The following is a 6,000-nucleotide window of genomic DNA, read 5'->3' as shown; positions in this document are numbered from 1 at the left end:
CTTAAATATTTATATAACTATAGGTACTGAATTTCAGTGAATGTTATATTAAAATGGGTACTTTTTTTAGGCAAAAATGGCACACCCCTACCAAAAAAATATCGAAGTTACACCCCCATATCGTCATCTGTGAAACAGATATTCCATAACGGTCAAACAACTTGTGATAACTGTAGAATTTACTGATTAATTATTTCAATTTTTCCACTTGGAATTCCAATTTCTCCACTTTAAAACTTCCGTGTAAGAAGCAAATCCCTTTTCAAGGAAATCAAGAGATGAAATGCAAGTCCTTGAATATCGCATTAACCTGGATATAGTAGCACAACATCGGACACACTGATACCGTATAATCAATAACATGAATAAAAGAATTACGGTTCAGGTATAATCATAAGCTGACTTCTTTTAAGAAATTATAAATGAAGTAAGTTGCAGGTTGGATCCTTAGTAATGGACAAAATTATTGTTATTATTTTACATAGTATGGCAACTACTACGTCAGGTGGTCTCTGATGTAGAGGTGTCTCTTCGACAATCATACCACATTTTCTCAGTGTTATATTGGTACTTGGTGTTTAATTTCAGGAAATGGTTATCGAAACATTGCATTAAATAGAAATGTAACACAAGTGTCAACAAGGTTGAATAATTTTACATATTTTGGAGCAAGTAATGCTAATGATGGAAAAAGAAATCAATTTGCATCTAACGGTGATTGTATGCATACTGATGATACAGATCCTGAAAAATGGTGGACGATAGATTTTGGAAATATGTATTCTATAGAAAGTGTTAGCATCTATGGAAGAAAATTTTGCTGCAGTGAGTTTTTTATATATAATATACCTTTATTCTTTTCCAAAGTTATCATATATACATATATGTTTCATTTGTGGTAAAGAAATTTTCTTGATTTTCTCGTTTGTTTGCATCTACAAACGCTGTTTTTGATAGGCTACCCATTAAATCAGGTTCAACCCTATATATTTATTTAATCCATAATTTGAAAGCATCATTAATAATTTCTTTTTAAAATAAATATATATATATTTGCCTACAAGAATGTAACACCTCCCGAAACGGAAGCTTGTTTTATAAGCTAGAGTTAGAGAAGAGGATAAGGTATATGTGCATTGCTAGGCGGGAGGGACAGAATACATTGTTTATTTCATAAAAAGTAAAATAACAAAAATAACAAACTCCAAGCAAAATTTAAGACAGAAAGCCCCTATTCAAATTGCAAAATCAAAAGCTAAAACACATAAAACGAATGGAAAACAACTGTCATAGTCCTAACTAGATACCGGCATGTTCTCATGTAGATATTCGTGAATGAAATATAAATAAAAACTGCTCCATTTGAACAAGTACTAACTGAAGGATAAAGTATAATTTTAACGTTAAATTATGATGATAACAACTGAAATGTAATGTAAAGTATATTTATTCCTATCACACAATTGTCTTCAACATAAAAAAAAGGAAATAACAAATCATGTTTAAGTATTTATTTCAGTTGAACGACATAGCGACTTTGAAGTACGGATACACAATACATCTGATTGGAATAGTCAGTATAATCTTTGCTATAAACAAATTGGACAGGCACCCACTGAATTGTATGTTAACTGTACTGATCACATATCAGGGAAATATGTGACAGTATATAAGAAAGATGATTATCACCATTATCCTTTGACATTGTGTGAAGTAGAGGTCTATGGAACTGAAATTACTGTAAAAACAGTTAATACATATATATCAAGGCTAACAACTCTTGATATTCCAAGTGGAGATCACATAACACACGAATCAGGGTCGAAAACTCTTGGAACTACAATTGCAGATTACATCACACATGACAGAAATTTCAGTTCAAGTACCAGGCTGAAATATGATATACAAACAACAGGTAATTTAAGCAATGTACCAAATTTTCTTTGTATGATCAATAAAAGGCTTCTCTACAACCTTGTTATAGAGATTATCTGTCCAAAACTTAAATCTCATAGCTATTTAATTAAAAATTCAATAACAAACTTTGGCCTAAAATGATTTACCTTTACAAATTGTGATAACGAGTAAGAGTTGTCTCATTGACGATCATACGACATTTGTTTTTATCTAAAGACGGTCTAAATGCGACTCAAAGTTACGGAATTGATACCTTGGTGTTGGTTGATAGTTTTTTTAAATCTATAAATTAATTAAGTGGATGTAAGGATAAAAAAGCCCTCTTGTTTTTAATGTTAGTAAATCGTGATTGACCATTACTATTTCCTCACTAAGAAGTGAGTTGAACCCGGTCTTTGCAAGGTGTGTTCGATTTCGATAGTAAGTGACTATGATTGTCAATTTTTGATTACCGAAACTTGGTTGGTTTCTCCGGATTCCACCACTTTTCAAAGATGTCGCTATAATAAGGTTAACTTGGAATGTAGAAAGTGATGGTAATCAGCATCAATCAGTCAGTAGAATGAACTGTAGCCAATCAATGTATTCATGCATTAGGAACATTTTAATAAAACAAACAGCTAATTCGATCATGTTATTTATATTATTATGTAATTATTGATATAATGAAAGTATAACGTACTGATTTGTCTAAATAGTACGATAAATTGACCGTTTTATAACAAGAAGTGAACGGTTTCAAGTTTTATCAGTTATAGAGAAATTTTCATAATCAGAACTTATAAAACAGAAGTGTACAAAACAGAGAATATAAAATCCGTACAGTGTATGAAAATAAATGATTTGATTATCCAACCTCAAATAGTTATCAAAGGTACCAGGAGTATAATTTAGTACGCCAAACGCGCGTTTCGTCTATATAAGACTCATCAGTGACGCTCATATCAAACCCAAATATAGCCAAACAAGTACAAAGTTGAAGAGCATTGTGCCAAATACGGCTAATGTAATCTTAAGAAAGGCGGTTAGAACCGCAATTTTCTTTTGTTTCCTAACGAGTCTATATAATTTATACTTTCCTACGCTAAAAGAATATCCAAATTGTGATTTTATTCCGCAATTTAACATTGAACGTAAACGAATGTTTTCTTGATATAATTAGTTTGAATGATACATTTATATTTTTCTACTCATAGGGAATGTGAACACTTGTATATGCAAGTGCACAAACAGTTACAATCTACAACAAACATTTAACAGTTCTAAAGAAGAAAGACAGTTACGGTTAACTGAAAAAATCGAAAGTCTAAAAAAAGAACTGAGAATTGACCAATCAAAACTATCCAGGACGATAAGGAAGACATCTTGTGTGGCAGATGAACGCAGATCCTCTCAAAACCTCGGAATCTTTGGCATAATTATACTTGTATCTGTTACGTGTTGCATTATATTGAGTGACTTACTTGACGTAATAAGATATTTAAATAGACATCATTCTTTCCGACAAAAAAACACAAAGGGTTAATGGTAAAATGTTCAAGGAGACAGATTAATATTAGCAATTGTTGCTTGTTTTTGGATCCTTATTGTGAATATGTGTTTATAATTTATACTTGTATTTATCATAATAAAAAAAATATTGTATACACTAATGGTAATATGTGTTATTATTTAAATCTAAAATATGAATTTATTTGAGAAGAAGATCAATCAAGAAATAGCAATGTTACTAAGATTTGGTTATTTTCTTGGTATTGTGTATTGTTATTAATTGATGTACGTGATGTTTAGCGATTGTACTGGTCTCCCTAGTTCTGTAAGATTATGCTTATCTTGGACATTTTTAACAAAGAATTATTATATTATATAACAATTATCATAAGAAGTGAACGCTTTAGCAACATCAAGTTTTCGTGTGTTGCTAAATAACATATGTTGCTGAAACAAGGACCATCATTGTATTTGCTGTTCAAAATTGTATAAGCTGGTCAAAACCGATCGAACCTTTTCGATCTTCTAAAATCCGATAGTTCATTGAATCTGCAAATTTACAAATGATAACGTATTCAATACTGTGTAATTTATACTGAGAGTTGATTCACATAGCTGAAGATGCGTGCTTATCGAGAAGGCTTACCCTTCCACTGTGAAGACTGTCACTTTTGTTTCTGTTTATGCAATTATCTTATGTTTTGTTTTTCTGACTAAGTTTGATTATTTCTAACTTTTTTTTATCTTATTAAAAATTGGTAAACAACATTTGATTTTAATCAGCTTGTTAACTTTATAAACCTCTCCCGTACCAACACAAACTGAAGTAATATTTTGTTTGTATTTTTTATGATTTTTTATGTTCACATATGGTTTGGTTGCCCTTTTATTTTATGTAATTGATCAAACAAATAATCTATGGTCTGACTGTGTTTTGTTTAGTTTTTTGTTTTCGCGTATAGAACGGTTAAAAATAAATTGTGAATGTAAAAAAAAACTTTAAACCAACTTAAATAATTTTGTGATTGGATCAAATTTGTGTAGATTCATTGAGTCGGATCGTTCACTTGTAAACTTTAATTTTAAGGTCAAAAAAGAAGATTGTGAATTTCATTCACTATAGGAATGACTGTAATAGTTTTTATGTCTATGAAGAAATAATATCAAAAAAATGTGGTGCACACTAAATAACTGGCGTAGCGGGTATTTTCAAGTGTACACCACATTTTTTTATGTTGTTTCGAATAGACAGAAAGAAAATTACAGCCATTTCTTATAATTCAATTCTAAATTTCATTTTAAACCAGAGTAAACCACGAACAAAACGTTGATCACTTCACGGTCTCATAACAAATATATGTATATGAGCTGATTAACAAAATTACATCAGCCAATCAGAAGACGCGTTACATCCAAAATCAAACTATTGTTCAACAATTGGGATACTCATTTTAAAATCTGATAAAGGAATGTATGAGAAAACTAAGGGATTTAAGGGGGTAGACCTGGTCTGGTATATGGGAAACATTTCTTACACATGTATTGGACGTCATTAGTGCGTTTTAACATAGCAGTAATTTAAACAATGATCAAACATTTATCTTGTTTTCTTTTGGCTGTGAGAATCATGCAGACAGATCCAGTAAGCCTTACATGTTTGACACCACCAAACATTAAACTAAAGAATATATTTTTTTAATGATGTGGATGAAAAGGTAGAAAGTTACCATTCATACATGGAATGCTTAACAAAACACCAGTGAACTGAGGCCGTGTTCACATTGACCTAAACTCGGCGTTAGTGTAACTCACACATAAACTAAACATCATTACGTTCTCATTGATAATACTCAATGTTAACATGTAGTGTATCACGTAAATCATGTTTTGTCTACATGCAGTCGATAGTCGATGTAGGCTTTGTGTAGGTTAAGTGTACACTAAACTAGGCATTCAGAACTTTAATTTTCCCATGTATATTTAAAAAAATATATAAAATTGATACTAATAACACTTATTAATAAAGTTCTTTGAAGAAATATTTGTCTAAACTTGATATATTTATTTGTTATAATTTTTTTCCCTAGCCTTATTAACCCCTTATCAAAACAAACAAGACTCATCCATCATCATTGCCGAACACATAATTCATTTGAAAAGGTCTTCCCGAATCGACTGGACGTACACACTGACAGAAATTTTTGCCACTGGTCTTTACTCAATCAACGATTCACTCATAAATGCATTTCTGAAAAAGGGTGAGGCTAATTGTTTGTTTGTGCAGTATCTCAAGTCCGTTAAAATACAGTTAGTAAAACCATAACCCCTCCTTTTGCTAAAGCAGCAACCATTTGATGTTCGAGGGGGGGGGGGGGGGGTGCTATGGATTTTGGATTTGTTTTGGAAAAAAAAGTTTGTTTCCAATTTTTGGAGAAAATATAATTTGTTTTTGACCCTGAGAAAAAAAAAATGTTTGTTTCACCCTGAGCTGCCACTTATTTTATGCTAAAATTGAAAGAAAAAAAAATGTTTTGGACTTGTCGACAAAAAAAATAGATTCCAGAAAGAAATTCATAGCCCCCCCAAGAAAAT

The 6,000-nt window shown here is 31.1% G+C and overlaps 1 long non-coding RNA gene across 1 annotated transcript in view; it reads left to right on the top strand.

Annotated features, from left to right (window-relative positions):
* Positions 1 to 588: 588 nt before the first annotated feature.
* Positions 589 to 6,000, top strand: part of LOC143053951 (uncharacterized) — a 71,083-nt gene continuing 65,671 nt past the window's right edge. The window contains exons 1-2 of the long non-coding RNA XR_012971516.1: positions 589 to 825; positions 1,520 to 1,740. This is a non-coding gene — a long non-coding RNA (uncharacterized LOC143053951). The remainder of the gene's footprint in view (positions 826 to 1,519; positions 1,741 to 6,000) is intronic.

This window comes from Mytilus galloprovincialis, chromosome 12, assembly GCF_965363235.1.
Source record: "Mytilus galloprovincialis chromosome 12, xbMytGall1.hap1.1, whole genome shotgun sequence".
Classification (NCBI taxonomy): Eukaryota; Metazoa; Mollusca; class Bivalvia; order Mytilida; family Mytilidae; genus Mytilus; species Mytilus galloprovincialis.
This window is presented reverse-complemented; position numbering and strand designations above follow the sequence as displayed.